At 46.6% G+C, this 21,842-nt stretch overlaps 1 long non-coding RNA gene across 1 annotated transcript; it reads right to left on the reverse strand.

Annotated features, from left to right (window-relative positions):
* Nucleotides 1–14,288: 14,288 nt before the first annotated feature.
* Nucleotides 14,289–21,457, reverse strand: LOC120103472 (uncharacterized). Its single transcript, XR_010052184.1, has 2 exons — nt 19,412–21,457; nt 14,289–14,945 (listed from the first exon to the last, which is right to left on the reverse strand). It is a non-coding gene; the product is annotated as an uncharacterized LOC120103472 (long non-coding RNA).
* Between the last annotated feature and the right edge of the window lie 385 nt (nt 21,458–21,842).

Raw genomic sequence — 21,842 nt, forward strand, 5'->3', positions numbered from 1 at the left:
TTGTGTAGATGTACCACATTTTCTGTATCCATTCCTCTGTTGAAGGGCATCTGGGCTCTTTCCAGCTTCTGGCTATTATGGCTTGGATTGCACAGATGATGGAATTGAGGCACAGAGTGGTTAGTTAACTTGCTTGAGGTCACACAGACAATTGAGCAAGCTGAGTGCCAGAGACTGTCTGGCTTTTGGACTCCAGTCTGCTCTAGTGTGTCCTTGTATTTGCATAGTAGTCGGTTGTCTTCTTTGGGGACTTTGAGAGAGAGAGAGAGAGAGAGAGAGAGAGAGAGAGAGACCAATCCCACATAACATTAATTTGTTGGAACTCCTACTTGCATAGTTGCTTCTGTGAATTTTTGCAGCCCAAGTTTCTTGCCAAGAGTGTTATAAGGATGTTCAAGGGCTGGAGAGATGGCTCAGTGGTTAAGAGCGCCGACTGCTCTTCCAGAGGTCCTGAGTTCAATTCCCAGCAACCACATGGTGGCTCACAACCATCTGTAATGGGATCCAATGCCTTCTTCTGGTGTGTCTGAAGAGAGTGACAATGAACTTGCATATAAATAATAAAATAAATCTTTTTTTAAAAAAAGAATGTTGAAGAACTGGGGATGTAGGTTGGTAGACGTTGGGGATGTTCAGTGGTTAGAGCTCTTGGCTAGCAAACAGGAAGCCTGGGGTTTGGCCTCCAGCACACTATAAACTGTGTGGTACCTCAGGCCTATGATTTCAGTTTCCAGTCTATAAAGGCCAAAGGATCAGACATTCATTCTCAGTTATACAGAGAGTGTGGGGCCTTGCCTCAAACAAACAAAGAATGTTCAGTCTGTTATGAAAGGAATAGACCATCATCATCCTTCCACAGGGGTCCCCTGGACCATTGGAAAACACAGACATTTACATTACGATTCCTAACTGTAGCAAAATTACAGTTATGAAGTAGCAACGAAAATAATGTTATGGCTGGGGGGGTCACCGCAATATGAGGAGCTGTACTGAAGGGCCACAGGAGGGTTGAGGGGCACTGGACTGGACTCTATCTAGCTGCTGGTTTTAGGAGCCAGATCAGCATTAGCCTGGGGACGCCCACGTGAGGATCTTTCCAGAAACAAGATGACACAATGGTATCAGCTAAGGGACTTAAACCAAAATGTGGACACTATTATTTTTTCCCAATTCTTTTTAGGTCTCGGTGTTGAGATTTTCTTTACTGTTGGTTGCAAACTCAGGGCTGCTTAAACATATGTTTGTGAACAGAACTCTATACTTGTGTTTTAAACATTCTTGTGGGGGGAAAAATTCTTCTCCCAGATGTAAGTAGAACCTAAAATGTGCAAAAGTATAGGGCAAGGTTAGGCCGTTCAATGTAGTCCTTTTGTAGAGAAAAGTTTCTAGAAGCCTCCTGCCCACCCCTCAAAGGTTTCACATGGGAGAAAAGTACAGGCTTTGCAAATTCTATGTCTTGACTGCTTGCAAATGCCTGTAATTTCGAAGCTGTTGGGGAAGCTATATTTCTATATTGCCCTGTGCAATGAAAACCACATGGGAGAGGCTGGTTTTCCAGTTTCCTTGGTCTCATTTATTTATTTCTATTATTTAAATCATGGTTAGGGATACCTCTCTGCACAGATGAGCTGGTGTTACGGAGAGTCGTGAGCAGTTTCACATGGATGCAGGAAGCTGTACTTAGTGTCTCTGGAAGAGCAGCAAGCGCTCTTAGCCACTGAGGCATCTCTCTACCCACTGAGTTCCCTGGTGTTTCAATGCCTACAGGGCACTGAATGAAAGTGTCAGCGGATCAGACTCCCAGCCAGTAAGGCTGTCTACTGTCTTCACACTATTAGTTCTAGATGTTTAAAATCAGAGCTGGGTAACTCATAAGAAGTTGCAGAAAAACATTCAAGGGCTCATGTGCTCTCTGCCTGGTTTGGTGTCAGCTTGGATGTTGCTCTCAGTGATTAGAGGAAAATCAGCGACAGCCCTTTCGTGAAGGATTGCGAGAAGAGCGGTTTAAATTTCCGAGGGAAAGGTCGTGTTTGGGCAGAGATTGGCCAATTAGGTTTTGTTTAATAACCTAATTTGGAGACTTTTAAAATGCATTTGGGAATTTTATGTGAGATCTCTTGAAAATGCAGACATCTATGTGGAGTCACCGCTGTCCTCATTTTCCTGTCCCCCCCCCACACCCTTACTGCTCCTTTCCCATCCCCCTCCATCTACTCTCTTGTATCTGCGTGTTCCAGCCACCAAGTGAGCCCCCTTCATTTCTTAGCTCCCTTTTGAAACCTGTCTATTTCTTTGGGGGACACTGTCCCTTCATTCCTGGCAGAATCTCACTGTTTCCCCTTAAATGCCATCTGCTGAGACTCTGACAGCAATTTTATTTTTAATTTACATTAGGGCTCTGTCTCCACGTATGTCTGTGTGAGTGTCAGCTTCCCTGGAACTGGAATTACAGACGGTTGTAAGCTGCCATGTGGGTGCTGGGATTTGAACCTGGTCCTTTGGAAGAGCAGCCCCTTGCTCTTAACTGCTGAGCCATCTCTCCTGCTCCTTGGTCAGCAATTTTATCTCAAGGTTCTTTCTGTTATGCTTTCTTGTTGCTTCATGGAACCTGTTTAGTTTGTTGTGTATGTGGTTGTCTTTATTGCCTCGTTTCTGGTTTACAACACAACTAGACTGAGGTAAAGGACCTTTAGGGATGCCTCATAGCTGACGCCCAGTGACATTTAGATGTGCAGAAACTTACGTTGACCAACTCATCGGCATGGTCATGTTTCACACCCATCCAATTTGATTTTATTTTTTAGATGTGTTACGTGTATAGGAGTGTTTTGCCTGTATGTGTGTGTCTGTGTGCTGTTTGCATGCTTGGTATCTACTGAAGTTAGAAGAGGCAGTTGGATTCCCTGGAACTGGCATTATAGATGTCTGTGAGACACCATGTGCATGCTGGGAACCAACCCTGGGTCTTCTGCAAGATCAGCAAGTGCTCTCAACCATCCCTCCAGCTCTTCTAGCCAACTTTTAATCCTTTCTGCCCAGAATGGTCTCTAGAACTTTCTGAGACTGAAACCTCAGCAACACAGTAGATAATTGGGGACAAGTACTGTGGTCAGTGCTATTTGATTGACATTACTTACGTCCCGAGTGTAAAAAGAATCTCTTTCTTCCCTCTGCTGCTGTCGTCCAGACCTACAACAGAGTGAATGTCCGCTATGGCCTGGACCACTGGCTAAAGAGCTTCTCACTTATATTAACTCATTTGATTAATATAAAATCCCAGAAGATGGTCGTTACTGTCCTCATTTTAGTAATGAGGAAACAACTCAGAGACATGATGTTGCCTGAGCAGGGATAATATAGCTGTCAATACCCACCATCTCCTTCTTCCCTGTAAGAACCCCACAAGGAGAGCTTTTCCCAAGTGTGGTCCCTGTGAAATTTTCGAGCATTGTTTTTAGGGCTCTCAGTGAAATGTCATCAATGTGATAGAAAGGTGTCGGTGAAAGGTTAGTTTAGAAAAGGAAGAGAAGGAAAAAGAATGGGGCGACTATTGCAACCCTGGAGATGCTCTGGGGTCAGATGAGTCCTCAGGCATTTCTAAACCATAAGTGCTTTCATTATGGTAACTGAGAAATTCAGGGGAGGGGAAATTACTAATTTACCATGGTTATGCATGTCAGTCACCCTCTCCTCCCCCTCTTGTGACTGCAAACTAGGAGAGGAAAGTGTTTTCGGCCACTTAAGTCACTTACATTCATGTCTCCAATTTTGGGGAGGGAAAGAAAATGGCAAGCACTTGTTAGAAGAAAGTATTTTCTTCCTCTTTAGGATGAGGAAGGTTTTATACAGAGCCTCTCCCAGCCATGTTCCAGTGTCCTGTGCTATCATAGTGGTTTGATAGCAGGACAGGCAGGACCTGTGTTTGAAATTTTAACTAGTTCTAAGGGAAGACTTTGGGGAAACTATTGGCTCTAAATTTCTACGTCCTCACCTTCCCACCCAGGCGTTGAACTAACGCTGAAGTGACTGTGTGATGCCATGGTGTTTGGGAACTGATTCCTTCATAGAGGTGGAACCCAGGAAGGGTAAGTGTCCTAATGAAAATGACCACAATGGGCAGCCTGCTCCTTTGTCACCCAAGGACAGAAGCAGAAGGCATTTCTGTGAACCAGAGCAAGAGCTCATATCACACACCAGAACAAACAGTGATTTCTTAAAATTAAATTTATTATTTATATAGACAGGGTCTTTGTGACACAACTCTGGCTGGCCTGAAGCTCCCTAAGTAGACCAGGCTGTTCTCAAAGTCACAGAAATCCAACTGCCTTTGCATTCCTGAGTGCTGGGGTGAAAGGCCTGTGCCACCGTGCCCGGGCCCTGCCAATGTTTGGATCTTGAACTTCTTAGCCTCTAGAACCGTGAAGTTTAAATTTGTGGTTACAAATTACCAAGTTTGTGGCATTTTTGTTGCAGTAGCTGAAACAGAGTAAGGGAGACATAGAGTTGCCCCCATGTATTTATGAAAAAGTAACTTTTCTTCATCGACAGGCACAAGTATCACATCATCTCTTTATTCTTTTGTAAACACACACACACACACATACAGACACACTCACACACACACACACACACACACACACACTCTCACATACACAACTTCCATATCAAATTTTTTCTTTGCTTTCTTTTTTATTTTTTTCTCTTCTGTCTAAGGCTGGTTGGAGTTACCTATGTAGTGAGGATGATGTTTAGCTCCTGATTCCCCTGCCTTAGCCCCTCCTGTGCTGGAATTCTAGGTATTCCACCATATCCACTTTATGTAGTATTGGGCACAAAACTTGCATGGCAGACAAGCATTCCTCATCTGAGCTGTATCCCTGCCTCTGACGCGACGTTTTAAACACTGTATTTTATTTTATGTACTTGTGTATGCACCTAAATGTATGCCTGTGTACCACAGGTAGCACCCGCAGAGGTTAGAAGAGAGCAGCAGCTATCCTGGAGTTGGATTTAACAGATGATGGTGAGCCACCGTGTAGGTTTTGGGAATCAAAACTGCTTCCTCTGTCAGCACTCTTAACCAATGGGCCATCTTGTTTGGTTTTTGTTGTTTGTTTCTCTCTTTTTTGTTTTTGTTTTTGGAGACAGTGTTTCTCTGTGTAGTTCTGGCTGATCTGGAACTCACTCTGTAAATCAGGCAGGCCTTGAACTCACAGAGATCCACCTGGCTCTGCCTCAGTGTTGGATTAAAGGTGAGTGCCACCACTGCCCGACTTCCATGGAAGCTCTTTTTTTTTTTTTTAAAAGATTTATTTATTATATATAAATACACTGTAGCTGTCTTCAGGAACACCAGAAGAGGGCATCAGATCTCATTACAGATGGTTGTGAGCCACCATATGGTTGCTGGGATTTGAACTCAGGACCTCTGGAAGAGCAGTCAGTGCTCCTAACCACTGAGCCATCTCTCCAGCCCTCCATGGAAGATCTTAAATCTTTCTACATCTCTAATGTAACTCTGGCTGGCCCAGAATTCACTCTGTAGAGCAGGCTGGCCTCAAACTGCCAAGATTCTTCTACCTCTGCTTTTGGTGCTGGGATTACAGTCCTGGGCCGCTATGATCCACTTCTGGGAAAACAGGAAACCTCCTTAGCGTGTGCCACTACAGCCCAGTGCTCTGAGCCATCTTGTCAGCCCCTCCGAAGTGACGTTTTAGGTTCTTATCTCTCTTGGACTTCTACTCGAGGCAAAAATAACACATTGAGTGAATGTGGCGCTTTAACTTAAGAAAAAAGAAATCTTTGCCTTTGTTTAAAGTGTCCATTTGCAGGGAATCACAATCTGAAGTTCAAAGAGACCTTCAGAGATCTTACTCTTCAGCTATTAAAAAAATCACAAAATATTTAAGAAGCCAACAGTTATTGGAAACCATATGTAGACCCACATCTGTAACCGTGGCCGGCTCACACAAAGCAAGACTCTTCAGCAATATGAGTGAATGGCTGCTGTTTACCTGGGAAAGCCCAGGTGATTCTATCTCCATGTTAATGAGGACCGGACAAACAGAAAGCCAGACACAAGCATGTACGACTTGACTCTATTTATAAGCAGTTTCATAACAGGTAAGATTAGTTGGTGGTGGTTGGAAGCTGACCCTTTGTACAGCTATGTAGTGTTGTTGCTCAAAAGAAGCAGCAGCGAGGCGTTTGGAATTCTGGGACCGTTTTCTTCTTTGAACAGAACATGCTATGGGGTGCATTTGATTGTGAAAGTTTATCAAGCTGCATACGCAACAAATTGGGCACTTTCAGCGTGTTAATTATACCGCCAAGAGCATTGGAAAGAAGTAAGTGCACGGGTTTGAGGGAGAGGCTGGGTTGCTGGCAGGCATCCCAGCATCCTTCACTCCAGACGTGATGGCAACCTCCACTCTATTCTATCTCACCCTGGGTGGTGGATGGTGGGAATGAGGGACAGACTCCAGGGAGACACGGTGGTCTCTAATTACACTTTTTCTTTTAGAAAATGGAATCCCCCCTCAAAAGGACTTTAAATGATAGCCCATGAAAGAACCTCCTTGATGTCATTTACTGACAAATCCTTCCAGTCAAGTGAATAACCCTCCACCACCGCCACTCTGCCTGCCAGGCCTGGGCAGTGGCACCCAGAGGTTCAGATTGCCACAACTCTGGTTCTCTCCAGTCCTTGGGCAGGGTCCTTTCTCTGAGCCCCAATCTCTAGCTGACAGAATGAAGCTGAGACTTAAGTGATGCTCCCCAGAGATCTGTGTCTGGTACCCTGACTGCACTTGCACTGAAGGGGTTGTAATTACAATTTCTCTGATTTTTGTCCCACACTGTGAGTAGTAGTATTTTAATTTTGAGAATGAGGAAACTAAAACATTTTTATTTTTTAAAGCAAGATCACACATGCCTATTGAGTGATAGGGCAGGTCTCGAATTCTGGCCATTCATCCTGACCCCCCGAGTAGGCCCATCTCTTTGATATATTGTTTCAGGTCACCCAGGCTGCTATGCTGTTGTGGTTCCAGGGACCTGGGAGCAGGGTAGATTGAGGGGTGTGTTTTTTGGATCAATCATTGTGATTTTGAATTTCTCCTGGCTGCAGCTCCTGGGAAGCAAGTGTTCTTTCCTCCCTCGTGCATTTATAAACTGTTGCCTTCAATCTGTTTTCTTCCTTTGTTCTCAGATCACCTCATGTCGATGACCAGACACCACCAGCTATGGCCTTCCCTGAACCATCTGTGGCTTGCCTTTTGGGCCATCTGTGTTCCGAATTGGTGCATGCATGGATGAGAACAGCGGGTAGCAATGAGGGTTTCTGTCCACACCAACTTTCCTGGCTCCGTCTCTGGTCTTGGGGTCCCAAGAAGCAGCTTCAGGCTTCAGGTACAGCCATCTTGTTGGGCAGGGCAATCTTCATGACTAAGCACAAGAGGCAAACACAGGCTTCTTGTAAAACAAAAATAAGGATTTTAATGTTGTGATCTAATGTTTACCTAGTTGTGGGCCTGTATTAGTAACTTTTCTGTCGATGTGACGAAACACCAGGAATTACGGTTCCAGAGGGGTAAGAGTCCTTCATGGGAACAAGTGACGGAAACAGAAGCTGGGAATTCATACCTTGGGCTGTAAACTGGAAGCAGAGAGGTGGAACTGGGAATGGCATGTGGCCACTCTGAAGTGGAGATTTCTGGTTTCTTCGGAGACTCAGTTGTGTCTTGTAATGTCTTTCTGGGAACTCTTATGAGAGGATGTTTTGCTGAAGCAGACACATGGGAGGGTGTTTTGCTGAGACCCGACATGGTATTTTTCTGGAAGCAGCCTGGAAAAGGGCACGTGATGTTTTGCTAGCATGGAGACTTGGGAGGACTTGGGAGGACATGTTTGGAAAGGATATACGTAGAGCCCAACAGACAGTAGAAGGTGCTGTGCGCTATTGGTACGTCTTACCATTCTTTGCGGGTCATGGTTGGGCTTTGCTGACAGCGCTGTGTGGTACTGGTTCTCCTTGTCACTCTTTGCTGGTCATCATGATGGCTTCACAGAGAGAAACGCCACCAAAGGACTTGGCGTCCCTGCAGCTTCCTGCCACTTTCGGTGGACTCAGGCTGACTGGCAGAGCCTCACGGTTTCTTCTGGATTGACCTGCTGCTGCTAATTTGCGCATGGTGTTTGCAAATAGATTTAGCCACCACTGCTGATTTGTGTGAATTGAACTGCTCTAAAGAGCTGTTCGTGAACAGGTCCACATCCTCCTTTGCTCTATTAACCTTTCCTTTCCACTACCTCTGGTGGCTGGTGGGCTAGCAGAGAGGTTAAAGCATCTAAGAACTCTTATTAAAAGTAGATTTTGAAGAATCTAATCCTATACAACTCCTCCAGTGAGACTACATCTCCTAATCCTTCCAAAAACTTTGCTAGCAACTGGTTACCAAGTATCCAAACAACTGACCCTGAAGGAAGGGAATCTTATTAAAACTATCACATTTGACTCCGTGGCCCTCTACACCCGTGACCATGTCATAATGCAGAGTGCATTCAGTCCTAAAGTGGAAACTTAAGAGTTCTTTGGACAGGCAGTTGTGTTGGATGGTGTTTTCCCTGGGCAAACATGTGAAGGAATGCTTTCCTGAAGTGGGCACAGGTGAAAGACTAAGGCAGACTCCTGAAGGAATGTTTCACTAAAGTAGACAGTAGAGAGGATGTCCTGCTAAAGCAAACATGTAAAGGATGAAGGGTTCTTTGCTAATAACACGCATGTATTGGTCCTCCTTACACTGTGTAGTTGAGCCCCATTTGTCGGGACTCTGTGGACTCGGGCTGACTGGATGCTCATGCTGAGATAAGGCACATGGAAGACACGTGATATTTGGAGGGCATAAATAAGATTCCATGAAGTGACGGAGACAGAGCTTGGCTTGCTGGTACAGCTGTGCAACACTTGTGGGTCTCAAGTCTTTGCTAATCTTTTGGCATCTCTCTGGGTCCCCCTCAAACTGAGGCTGAGGCCTGGCTGTCTCTTCTAGTTAAAGCCACCGCTGCTGATTCTTGTTGCTAACCCAACTCTACTGAACTGGACTGCCGGTGTATCTGTGAAGTGTTTGAGAGTAGATCAAGCTGCCCCCGCTGACCTGTGAACTGACTGCTGATTTCTAGACAACACAGATGGGAGTTGCTCCAAAGAACCTTTCTAAACAGGTCCATTTCCTCACCCCTACCCTGTATCCTTTCTTTCCCACTATCTCTGGTGGGCGGTGGGCTACAAGGGAGGTTAAAATGTTTAAGACCATCATTAAAAATAAAGCTTGAAAAAATTAAGGTTACATGGTCCTAACTCAAAAGTCCCACATAGTCTTTCACAGTCTCAATGTATCTAAAGGTCCAAAGTCTTTTCTCAGATTCAGGCAATCCCTTAATTGTGGCCCCATGTAAAATCAAAAGCAAATTACATTCTTCTAGTACACAATTCACACAATATGCATTACCATTTAAAAGGGAAGAAATAGACGCACAGTTAGGAAATATTGGACCAAAGCAAGATTGAAACTCAACAGGACAAACTCCACAGTTTACAATACAATGCTAAAAGGCATGGATGGCCCTACCCTTCCAGCTTTACTGCCTGAAACATGCATCTCTGTCTTGGGCTGACTCCACTCCCTGTGTTCAGAGATCTCATTGATCTGGCATCGCCAATATCCTGTGAGCTGCTCCAGAAACCAGGCTTCATTTCCATAGCTTTACTAATGACCTCGTGGGGCCTCCATGCAGGGACTTCGCTGACATGCGTTAGCTGGCTTCAGTGGCTCTCTGAAATCAGAGAGGATTCCAAGACTTTGTTACTTGTGCATCGTTGCCCCTGGATGACACTTCCAAGTTCAGATGCCAGGCTGGGACAGACCCTGGCATCTTGAAGCACGTCTTTTGCTTGTTGATGATTTATAAGCGTTTCCTTTCGCAATGTGGAGGTTTGGTCTTGCCCCCAGGGAACCCTTCCCTTTATTCCTGCAAATGATGTCTTTCCCTAACAACACCGGTCTCCTTAGCAATTACAGCCTCTGTTGAAGCACATGCCTTGACGGTGTCCTTTTCCTCTTCAAATCGTACATTGTACATTTCTTTCTGTCCTGTTTGCCCATTTCACTGTCGACGGATGTAAGACTGATTGCTAATAACCATGCCACAGAGCTAATATCACACTGCTTTGAAATCTTCTCTGCCAAAGAAATTAGTCTGCTGTGTCTATTTATCTATCTATCCATCCATTTATCTATTTTATTTATTAATTTTTGAAACAGGGTTTCTTTGTGTAGCTTTGGCTATCCTGGAAACTCACTCGTAGAGACAAGGCTGGCCTTGAACTGAGAGATCTGACTGCCTCTCTGTCTCAAGTGCTGGGATTAAAGGCATGTATCACCACCAGTAGTCTGTTACTTTTAAATTTAGTCTCAGACAAGTTCTTAGGACAAGAACAGAAAGCAGCCACTTTTTTTTGTCAAAATATCACACAAGAAAGGTCTCTATCTTAGTTCCTAATGTTGTTCCCCCTGGAACCACTTGATCTGCACGTCTTTGATCTACAAACCTCTCAGTAGCTCTATCTTTCAAATCCTTCAGTGAGGGCTCACTCATGAACTCTGCCAACAGCATGCAATGGATTCTCTAGTCCAAAGTTCTTAAGTCTTCCAAATCCCTCCAAAAAACAGCATGGTTGGGTCTAGCACAGCAATAGCCCACTCCTGTACCAACTTCTGTATGAGATACGTTACTACGGCTGTAACAGAACAGCATGATCAAGGCAAGTTGTAGAAGAAAGGGGTTCTTTGGGCCTCTTGTTCCAGGGGGGTTAAAAGTCCACCATTGCATTGAGTCACAGGCATGGCAGCAGGAAATGGAGCTGAGAGTTCACATCTTGATACAAGTAGGAGGCAGAAAATGAAATCTGAGATTGGCCAGCGACTTTAAAGTCTCAAAGCCCACCCCTAATGACGTACTTCCTCCCAGAGGGCCACACCTCTCAGAAAGCCACACCTCCTAGACTTACCTAAACAGTGCTGTCAACTGTGGACCAAGTTTTCAAACATCTGAACCTGGGGTGGGGGTGGGGCAGTCTCAGTCACATCCCCATAGAGCCCTTTTGCATATGAGATCCTATGTCTGTCTCTTGAGTCTTACTCAAAATTTTGTTAGATGGAGGGCTAAGATTTGTGGCCATGGATCCTAGTTCAGACCTCACCATCCACACCTGCCTGATTCCTTGGTTCCTTTAAGGGATTAGATTGTCAGTGAAGCAAGGGACTGGTGTGTTCAGGAGGCAGTTGGCATGGCTGTGGCAACCTGAGGTCTGGCTCACCTCAGGTGCTTTGGTCTGATGGCTCAGTTCAGTGGCAAAGTTTGTGGAGTTGATGGAGTAATTGAGGTGGAGATGAGGAGACATGTGTCTGGGGAAGCCTAGAAGGACAGGGGCTGGGTTGTGGGAAACTTGGAATCTGGGCTTTGAGACACAATGGGCTATTCCACAGACTGGAATTTTAGTGTAGGCTCAGCCTGACTTGTCAGTGGCTTCCAGTGCTCTGGAGAGGAGGAGGTGTCTGAGGAAGCTTTGGGGCCATGCTAGCTCAGGAACGCCCCAACTTCTTTGGTCATTAGTGAGGCTGACACTGACTGTCTCTCATCTTCAGTAAGTACACTTACTTGCTTTGCGTTCTAGTCAAGTCCTTCTGTGTGGGGGCCACCATTCTCATTGCTCTCCCTCTCATGTCCTTATCCCCTCTTCAGATTCTCCTAGTCCAGGAAGAACTCAGGGCTTGGCCTTAAAGAGAGAGCATGGCAGCAATTCTGACTCAGAGTGGCTATGTGAGCAGAGCCAAGTTACTTCTTTGAATCTTGGTTTCTCACATATGAAATGGAATAATAAAATTATCTGACTCTTAACCTAGATATGAGGGGTAATGAAACAATATAGCTGGAGTACCTGCCATGGAACAGATGTCACATATAATAAGTGGTAGATGTAGTGTAGGAGTAAGGAAATGATTGATTGGAACAGAACCTGTGGCATGTAGGATTAAAGTCTCAGAAGTGTGGGAGTGAAAGTCAAAATGAGCTAGTGTCTGAAGTACCACTGCTATTTCTCTCAGTCTACTCCTGTCCTCTGTCTGGCCTTGCCCTGCCTGGAAAGCCATTCCCCTTACCCATTCTCCCCCAGGGGCTCGGACGGGGTCATTACCTGGGCTGTGATCTCTAGACGACCTCAGAAACCTAGGCCAGAGTGAGCCGAATCCCCTTGCCCCTGGCTCTGGGGTGCCCCCCAAAGTGTCCTCCCCATCCCCACATGGGCAACAGCCTCTCAGGTTCAGCAAGTCGGCCTCATCCGATGTTGTTTATGTAATCCCTCCCTGAAGTAACAAGGTGTTTACTGTTGCACAAACACATTTTGGTTTAACGGCTGACAGTAAAACTGTCTGATAAAGTTTGATTTAGCGAAAGAAAGCAAAATAAATCTGGGGACACAGAGAGCTGTAGGGAAGAGGGGCTGCTGGGTCTTTGTAGAAGGAGCAAGAGAGCATTGGCCAGGAGCTGGTCTACATTAGCCTGGGTGTTCTCTCTGCCCCTCTTCCAAAAGTCCTCCAAAGGTCCCCCTTTCAACAAGTTCATTGAGATCCTGATCAGTCTGAACTCTGGATCCTGGAATTCCCTTGCTGTGGCACAAGACAGGTTTTCTCCATTGTCTGCTCCCGTGCATGACTCCATCCTCCAGCAATTTGCAAAAGCCTCTGAAGGCTTGAGAGCAAAGGTGTGGCCTGAACTAGCATACCTGAGAATTGGCTTCAGCTCTGTCCTATTGCTTTGAGAGATGTCACTTAGCTACAAGAGGCGCGAGGGCAATAAAATCTGCGGCAGAACCTGTTTCGCAATTAGAACCTTGCTTCATTTAGGACACCCCTGCCTTGCCAGCCACGAAGCCTCACACGGGACATGCTGGCTGTGCTTTCTGGCATGTTCCGCTTGCTAAGTAAAACAGGGCAAACATTTGTTCTTGCAGGAGGATCTTCCATGCTTCAGGTCAGTTAAAGGGTGCACCTTTCCCTTCTGCTTCAAATCAGATTAGTGAACCCTAGAGAAGCCTGGAGCCTCCAAAGTATACCAAGAGTTCTCTGCTTCCCAAATAACCAGGAAAACATACGATAAGGAACTGAATTTACAGCTGTTGGACTGGGTGTCAATGACAGTAGGTGCCTGTAGGAAGATGGCAGCTTAAAAGTGTTTGCTCACTGCTTCAGGGAGCGGCCTGCTGGGTGGAGGAAGAAGGGACCTATGGGAGGAGGAATGTATGTATGGCATCGCTTTCCTCCTCACACAAAGGGACAGGGCCTGGCTTGTGTGTCCGAGGCTCATGCTGGTGTTGATTAGAAGGTGACTGTACCTGGGGCACAAAGGGAGGATGTGGTAGCAAGAGTCGGAGGCAGGAGATTAGACAGAACTTCAGTAACATGTCTCTACCTTTGGAACAGTGCTTGAACTCAAAGGGAAGAAAGAGATATACCATGCACCATTATTCATATCAACTTAAAATACTATTTTTTCAGAAGCACACAAAAATGATGCATACCAAACCTCTTGGATAGTTGTGGGTAGAGGTGGAGGTGAGGTTTGAGGATAACAGGGAATTTCTCAAAGCTCTGTCTGCAACAGGAGCCTCTTTCCACTTCATGTTTCCGTGTTCCACCCTTACTTACCGATTCCTTGAGCTTGCCCATGCCTGGCTGTCAGCCGTTAACATGTATGAGTATATCTGGGAGAGTGGGGATCCAGAGAACTTGACGGGACCACACCCTATTAGTCACGGAGTCTGGATGCTGCCCAGCAAAAGTCCCCTGAATGTACTGAAGAAATGCTGGTTCCTCCACCGCCAGCAAATGCCTTTATCTCCCTGAGCTTGGATCCCCACAGCTGTCCAGACAGAGTTGATAGTTGAAAGTCTCTCCCAGGGTCACTGCGGAGGTGAGCTGCTGGTGTGTTGGATGTACTTCAACTGCAAAGAGGCATCCGGGTCGGGAGGGGAAGGGCAGATCGAAAGGCCATAGCTCAAACCCTAGCTCTGCCTGTGCTAGTCGCTGGCTTTGAATGGCGGAGTTCTTACGCCGCATCAGGTTTGACATTCTGTAAAATGGGCCTCACGAGTGCCGACTGTGAAGACGCTTGGCGTTACTGACAGCGCCAAAGGAGTACTAGCTGTCCAATAATAGACGTGCAAACAGCCGTCTGTTTTCATTCACCCATTTATTTAATGAACAACTGTGTATACTACTGGGACTTGAATGTCTTGCTCCCTCCCCTCCACACTCAGACATTGAAATCCTAATCCCCTTGAGGCCATGGTGTTGGGAGGGAGGCTATGGAGTCATTGAGGTGGCTGCCTCACAAAGTGATTGATGCTCATCTGTAAGAGGCTCCAGGGAGCTGCTGGGTGCCTTTTGCCATGTTAAGACGCAGGTAAAACGTTCCTTCTATGAAGCAGAGTGTGGGTCCAGACCAGGTACAGAATCTACTGGTGCCTTGACCTTGGACTTTGCAGTAACTGTAGGACTTTGCTGTAGTGTTTTAGAACAGCCGAGAGAGTGTCAATGTTGTGATAGACTGAGGAAAAGTCTAAAGAGTCTTCTGCTGTGGAAAAGGAGCCAGGTAGGTGTGTTAGTTATCTGTGGCTACCCCCAAATTTAGCGGTGAAAGCAACAGTGTGGTTGCCTCAGTGTTCCTGTGGGTGAGGGGTGAGGCGCAGCTGCGGTAGCCTCCCCCGGGGCTGCATTCACCTCGGTGTGGATTGGAGAGGGTGGTGAAGGCTGTCGTAGGGGTTCAGTGGAGTCTCTCGGGTCTCTGCCTTGTGGACCTGTTGTGCTTCAGTTCGTCGTGTCCTGGTCCTGGTGATGCAATGTGACATCGTCTCAGCTTCATTTTATTCACTAGAGATAAGTCACTAAATCCAGTCCTGGCCCGAGGGTGGGTGGGGGCTGGGGACAGATGACCCATGGATACAAGGGAATCATACGGGCCATCGGATGGATCCCATAAGTCTATGTAGGAGTTGTCGTTTACATATGCAGTGAAGTTGCCCAAGACTAGAGGTAACTGAGGAATTCATCACTGTACCCAGCAGAGCCTTTGGGCTTCATTTTGGGAGCACAGTCTAGCTGTGCTTCCTACAAGGACTATGCGTGATCAAGTAACTGGGAATTATTTATTTATCCATATAGTGATTGTGGGCCCAGCCATCCTGGCTAATTAGGCCCTCTGGCTGCATGCAGGGGCTGTTCCAACTCTCAGGGAAACAACATTTATTTATGTGGATGTATATGTCCATGTAAAGCTGTGTGTGTGTGTGTGTGTGTGTGTGTGTGTGTGTGTGTGTGTTTCTATCTTCTCTGCCTCTTGGGTCCTGTCCCTCCCTGGGCCCACAGACCCCTAGGTTCACCTTTCCTCTGTCCCCCATGCCCCATGTCGGGAGGTCACGTGTGAGGAAACAAGCTCCACATGGTTTTAATCATTTTGCTATAGAAGCCGGGCTGCTCTCGGCTTTGATCAGGGTTGAGCTAGAGGAGGAAGGGCTGGGGGCCGGCCTGGCCTGTCCGTGAAGCCCTCCGCACGCAGCTCCCACATCAGACCGCAGCCATAAAATGGAGCACAGCTCATTAATTCTCCCTCTTAACCAGGGCACCTGACAACTGACTTTGAAAACCCGGAGGACGGATGGGTGGGCGGGTGGGCAGCTCTTGGTCTAGGGGAGAAACATCTGTTTCCAGGTCCCTGGCTGTTAAATTGACATCTTTTTATTTGAAAAATTTCTTTTATTTCGCAACTTCCTGCAGTTGGCAAGGTCTCCGGTGCCAGGGGATAGACTGTGTGGCTTTGTGGGTGATGTGAGTGGAATGGCCTGGCTGTCCGGCTGAACAGACCTCCAGGTGCCACAGTGGGCAGCTTTGGCCCTCTGTCAATTATTAAACCCGTGTTGGTGCAGAGAACATCAAACTCCATAAAAAAGCGAAACGGCCTTGAAATTGAAAACCTTGTGAATGTCCTTGAGTCTCCATATGAGAAATATTAGTGCTGAAGAGTTATAAAATTCACCTTGAGCCTAGTACGTTTCATCAAGTCTCTTCCCTCTCCACGTAGCAATCGAGTTCCCTTAATAAGAACAACCCAGACCCCTGCAGTCTACAGTCTTCATCCTGCAAGCCGAGTCAGCCATTGGAAACCAAAGACCAAGATTTGACCTTTAACCTTGAACTGTTAAAGGTCACTGACAGAGGCCGAGTTGGTCATCCTTTCATCCTGAAAGGGGTAAGAGCCTGGGGCTCTCAGGACAGGCGGCTGGAAGTGATGGGTGGACAACCCTATTTATTTCTTCTTTGTCTGGGGGGGGGGCCTTGGCGTTATTTTTACCATGTGGACCATTGTCAACTGGACACATAGCAGACAGCCAGGGCCATCAGTCAACTTCTGAGGGACAAGAGCATGGATGACTTCTAAAGGATCATGGGGAGGTAACTGCATCTGATGTGCCTCTGTCTGAGTGTGTACATGCTCATGCGCGTGCATGGTGCTAGAAGACCTGTATGTCTCGGTGTGTCTGTGTGGAAGTGTCGATTCCGTGGTGTGAAAACACTTGCCTGTGACATGTGTGAGTGAGTGAGGAGTGACTGCCTTTGTCAGGGTGTGATTTGTGTGTTCGGGTACACAGAGAAAGACTTTATGAAGCAGTGCCCTGCACTTGTGGACAGCACGGTTTCCTAAAAGTGACATCCTTAGTGGCTTGACTTTGCCAGTGACTCAGCTCAGTGAAAGATCTCCAGCATACCCACGGTACCCACTGCCTCCCCTGGAAGCCCTCAGTGAGACGGTAGGGTGTCCAGTCACTTTGTCTGGGTCCTTATCTTCCAAGCCTTATAAAACGGCTTAACTCTGTGCACTGTGCTTCACCCCTCCCCCCATTTAAAAAAGATTACTTATCTTGCATTGTATATATGGATGTTTGGCCTGTGTGCATGATATGTCCATGTATACGTCTGTTGGATCTCCTGGGAATGGGATTATAGATGGATGTGACCTATCACGTGGGCTCTGGGACTCGAACCTAGGTCCTCTGCAATAGCAACAAGTGCTCTTATCCTTTGAGCCATCTCTCCAGCCCCACTTCAGCTTCCTTATCTCAAAAAAAAATTGAGGAAAATAGTACCAAGTAAGCGAGTCCATGAAATCATCCATGCGAAACAACTTGAAACCGAGTGGTGCAGAGTAAATGTGTGGTTGAGCATCAGCAGTAATGCCTTTCAGCATTTCCGCTATTTCCAAGTCTTTTCTCAAGCCCTTGTCTTAGTCAGGGCCACTATTGTTGTGATGAAACACCTTGACTAAAAGCACGCTAGGCTAAGAACACAGGGTTTATTTACCTTCTGCTTCCACACTGCAGTCTGTCACCGAAGGAAGTCAGGACAGGAACTCAAGCAGGGCAGGAGCCTGGAGTCAGCAGCTGGAGGGATGCTGCTTACTGCCTTGCTCTCCGTGACTTGTTCAACCTGCTTTCTTATAAAACCCAGGACCACCAGCCCAGGGATGGTACCACCCACGATAGACTGGGCCTCTCTCAACAGTCGCTAATTTAAAAATGCCCCACAGGCTTGCCTATAGCCTAATCTTATGGGAGCATTTTCTTAATTGAGGCTCCCTCTTCTCAGATGACTCTAGTTTATGTCAAGTTGACACGAGACTCTCCAACACATCCTTTTCTTCTTCTGTTCATGCCTTTCATTCTCTTTACACCACATGGTCGGTTCCCAAAGAATCATCTGTAGTCCCCTTGGGCAGTGTTCTGTAAACTACCTTTCCAGACCAGACCACTCACCCAGGCAGGAATGACCCAGACAGTGTGACCCTGAGGAGGTAGCCTCCTAAGCACTCCTTAATTTATCAGCATCATGGGGTGGGGACCTGAGCTGGCCCAGGCAGTGTGCTTTCTCTTCCCTCTCATCACTTGGCTTGGGGTGAGGGGGGAAGCCCAGATTCGAGGAAGTATCTGGTACAGTTTCCTATCAGTTTGGGGCCAAGAAAACGAGAAAATCCACATCCTGGTCACTCTGGCTTTTCTGTTGCAATGGGAATATATTAAAAGGCAACATTCCAGCTGTGCAAATCACCAGGCCATTGAAATAAAAGGTCTTTTAACTTTAACCATTAAAGATTTAACTAGTCAATAAATCCAAGTGTGTGGGGGGTTGTTACCGAATGTTTATTATGTTGCTCTTGCTTTTAATTCAGCAGCAAATGCTGGGCTTGGGCTTGGGCTTGCATGGGGAAAGACCTTCCTTTACCATGTCCTGACGGAACCCAAGCAAGAAGTCTCTGTCTCTCTTCTAAGGGTTGACTCACTTTCTTCTCAAATCTCTTTGAAAGTTAAGACAGCTCTGTTAGGTTTTTTTGTTTTGTTTTGTTTTGTTTTGTTTTTTTCTTTTCTTTTTTTTCAGAGCTGGGGACCGAACCCAGGGCCTTAGCAATCGCTCTACCACTGAGCTAAACCCCCAACCCTCTGTTAGTTTTATACACAAGTTTGCTTGCCGGACAAAAGGCCTGGGAGACCCCCTCGTTGCCTCAGTCAGAACACAACTGACTAAAGTGATTCAAAATTTGACTTTCGACGTGAGCGTTTTGGTCCTGACTTTTCCAGATTCAGATTTCACAGAGGCACAAAGGGATATAGCTTTGGTGAAGAAAAATCTCAACGTCTTTTCTCTTAGTGTCTTCGGAGTGAGTTGGGTAATCAGGTCTTAGGCCTTGGCAACCCCCCCCCACCCCCCCGAGACAGGGTTTCATTGTATAAACAGCACTGGTTGTCCTGGAACTTGCTCTGTAGACCAGGCTGGCTTCCAACTCACAGAGATTCACTTGACTGTGCCTCACAACTGGGATTAAAGCTGTGTCACTGCCGCCACCACTGCCACTACCCAGTGGCCCTGACATTTTATAAAGAAATAAAGAAAGTTGTTCCTGTGATTATTCTTACTACGGTTGTTTTTACATTTACAGCAGACGCAGCATCTGTTCCCTAGTGAAATAGGGGTTTTAATTTGCACAAATGTGAGAGCACAGAACTCAAAACAATCATAGCCGTCATGGAGGTTAAAAAATGAATAGAAGCTAGATAAATTTTGGCCATCAAAACAGAAGACAGACAGGAAGCAGAAGAAGATCGGACACACTTGTTGAGTTACACCAACCAGCTCCAGACAGGGCCATGACAGCTCTCCAAAGCACTCCAGCAGTTAAAAGTCTAAACTCCAGTGAGCCACGATGTGGGAAATACTCTCTGAATTCTCCCTCTACTTGGGGCACTTACCTCTGAGGAGAGTTGATAAGCTGTCGTGATTTCGAGCCCAAAGAGTTTGACTTGACTCTGCCCCAGCGCAGAACTCCATAGTGGAGCAGGTGCAGATAGTTCAAATGGCAGGGGACACATGGGGGTGGCAGCCAATCCCATACCTCCTTAGCTTTGGCCAAGGAGGGATCCATCCATGGTAGTCCTTTCTGCTCTCCTGATCTTGGTCTGTGATCCTTGTCTTTCCACTGAGAAGGAAGTAAGCCTCCAAGCGACAGGAAGCTACTGTCCCCAGAGGTCCCCTGTGCTATCCTTGGGCATGATATGGCAAGGAAGGACTAAACTTGCTAAATTTCAAAGCCTCCTCAGTGAGCCATTAGGTGGAGGCATGGCGATTTGGGGGAGGATCTCTTTAGTTTTCTGTCATTCTCAAATCTCAATTAGCTAAGAGAGAAAAAGCAAGAGAGAGACCTCTCAACAGTCATTAGGAAGATCTGCTTCCTGAGGGTGTGCCAGCTGGGAAGATGTCACCTGGATCCCTTGTTCGATTGCGACTGCACTGCATGTGGCCCTGCTTGTTGGGTGTCGCATGACCTTGGTGTTTGAGGAGACAAGGCACCTAACTTCCCAAAGGATGACAGAGGTTTAGAAGCGATCCTCAGTCACTTGTCCATTCATAGGTTAGCTCCCTCCCCCGTCCGTTTACTCACTGAGCAGATTCCACTCCGAACGTTCCGAACGTTCCGTGTACCTCTCTGCTGGGCGTCTGGCTCAAAGCTGGAGGCAGAATGAGCCCAAGGTCTGAGCAGACGATCGGCCAGAGCCCTCTGGGAAGAAGAAAGGACACTGACTCCACCCTAGGAGTTACTCGGTGGAAGCCCTGCTCCAGGCGGAAGTCCCAGACCATTGGTGATTGGGTCTGCCCTGATTCCTGTCTGTTATTGATCCCCCTGGAGTCCTTCATGGCGCCATTTAAGGATTCCCAACTGTCTAGAACTTGCAGCTCCGTGGTTACCACTACAATCAGTTCATGCTGCCAGAGAAGGCAGCCAAGGCCGATGCCGTGTCCCCAGAGGGTCCCCCCTCTCTGCTATTCCTCTCATTTTCCCAGTGGTGGGGTCAGAACCCAATTCCTCCTATTTCTTTTTGATTTCTGTGTTCCCGCCTCCTCCAGGACCCACCCCTTCCGCTATATCCCTTCCTCCAGCATGGTCAGTCAGTTTCTCCTTCCCACCTAGGCTTCCGAGGCAGGCTTTCAGATTGGGGTCTTTCTTCCTCTTGGTTCCTGACTGAGGACCTTGGAGCTTGGACCTCGGTGGGGGAGGGGTACACTCATTCTCCCTGAGCTTCTCTTTCCAGCAGCCAAGCAGCCTCAGATGCACTTATTGCCTCTTCTCTTTCCTTTTCTCTTTAGACACTAGACATTTAAAAAGTTTGAAATGGGCTCATGAACTTTAAGGGGTTTATTAGTTTCGAAAGCTGCGTTCTCTGTTTGGAAGGAGGGAAAACAGTCGCCTTCTTTGTGGATTACGTCAATCCACAGGCGTTCTGCAACCGTAATTTACATTAAAAAAAAAAAAAACCCTAACATGTTCAGAAATAATGGAAAAGCTGCGTGGAGAAAAACAGATGAAATAAAAACGGATGGGAAATGTGTATTATACAAAAACCAGACCTGTGAGCCTGAGGCAAGACCTACGGATGGCCGGGGGAGCTGATTAATGAGGCGAGCTGAAGGGATCCCCAGTGAGCTTCGATGCCCGCTCTCCTCAGGACCACAGACGCCTGGGCGCTGGCATTTTATTTCCCACGCACAGCCTCACGGATGGTTCTCATTCTGAAACTTTAGGTCCCCTGTTGTTTCTGCCCTGGGAGAAAGGACTCCTGGATCCAAGGGAGGTGAAAGGAGCTAGGGGTCTTGCAGGAGGGGATTCTGCATTGTTCCAGCCTCAGTCTCTCTTACCCACAAATCATCATTTTCTTATGTATCTTTGTCTTATTTAGTCCCTTCTTTAACTTCTCCCTTTTCATCTTTCTCTGAGAAAAAAAAAAAAAAGGAGAGGAGAGTCAAACTGTAGGTCGCGGCAGGATGTACTCATTTTATTTCTGATAATCTTCTAATAGAACCACCTCATTAAAGCAGAGAATCTTTGACTTGGTTAAAATCAAATATCTACTTACAAAATAACTCCATTTCGATGCATACTTTTTCTATACATTATGTCTCTCAGTGCTGTGTCGTTTGACATACCTTTGGCAAACATATTAAGACTGTATCACAACACAAGTTTGATGGCATTAGACTTTGGAGATTCAAAGGGACTAAAAGCAATCTGATCGGTTGCCGTCTGCTTGACGAGGCCAGAGGAGCATACAAACAAGTCACCATGGTCTCTGTTAGCAGGGGTAGCAGTGTGGCAGCAAGAATGAGATGTCCCTCATTGATCTCAGG

Source organism: Rattus norvegicus, chromosome 6, assembly GCF_036323735.1.
Source record: "Rattus norvegicus strain BN/NHsdMcwi chromosome 6, GRCr8, whole genome shotgun sequence".
In the NCBI taxonomy this organism is placed as follows: Eukaryota; Metazoa; Chordata; class Mammalia; order Rodentia; family Muridae; genus Rattus; species Rattus norvegicus.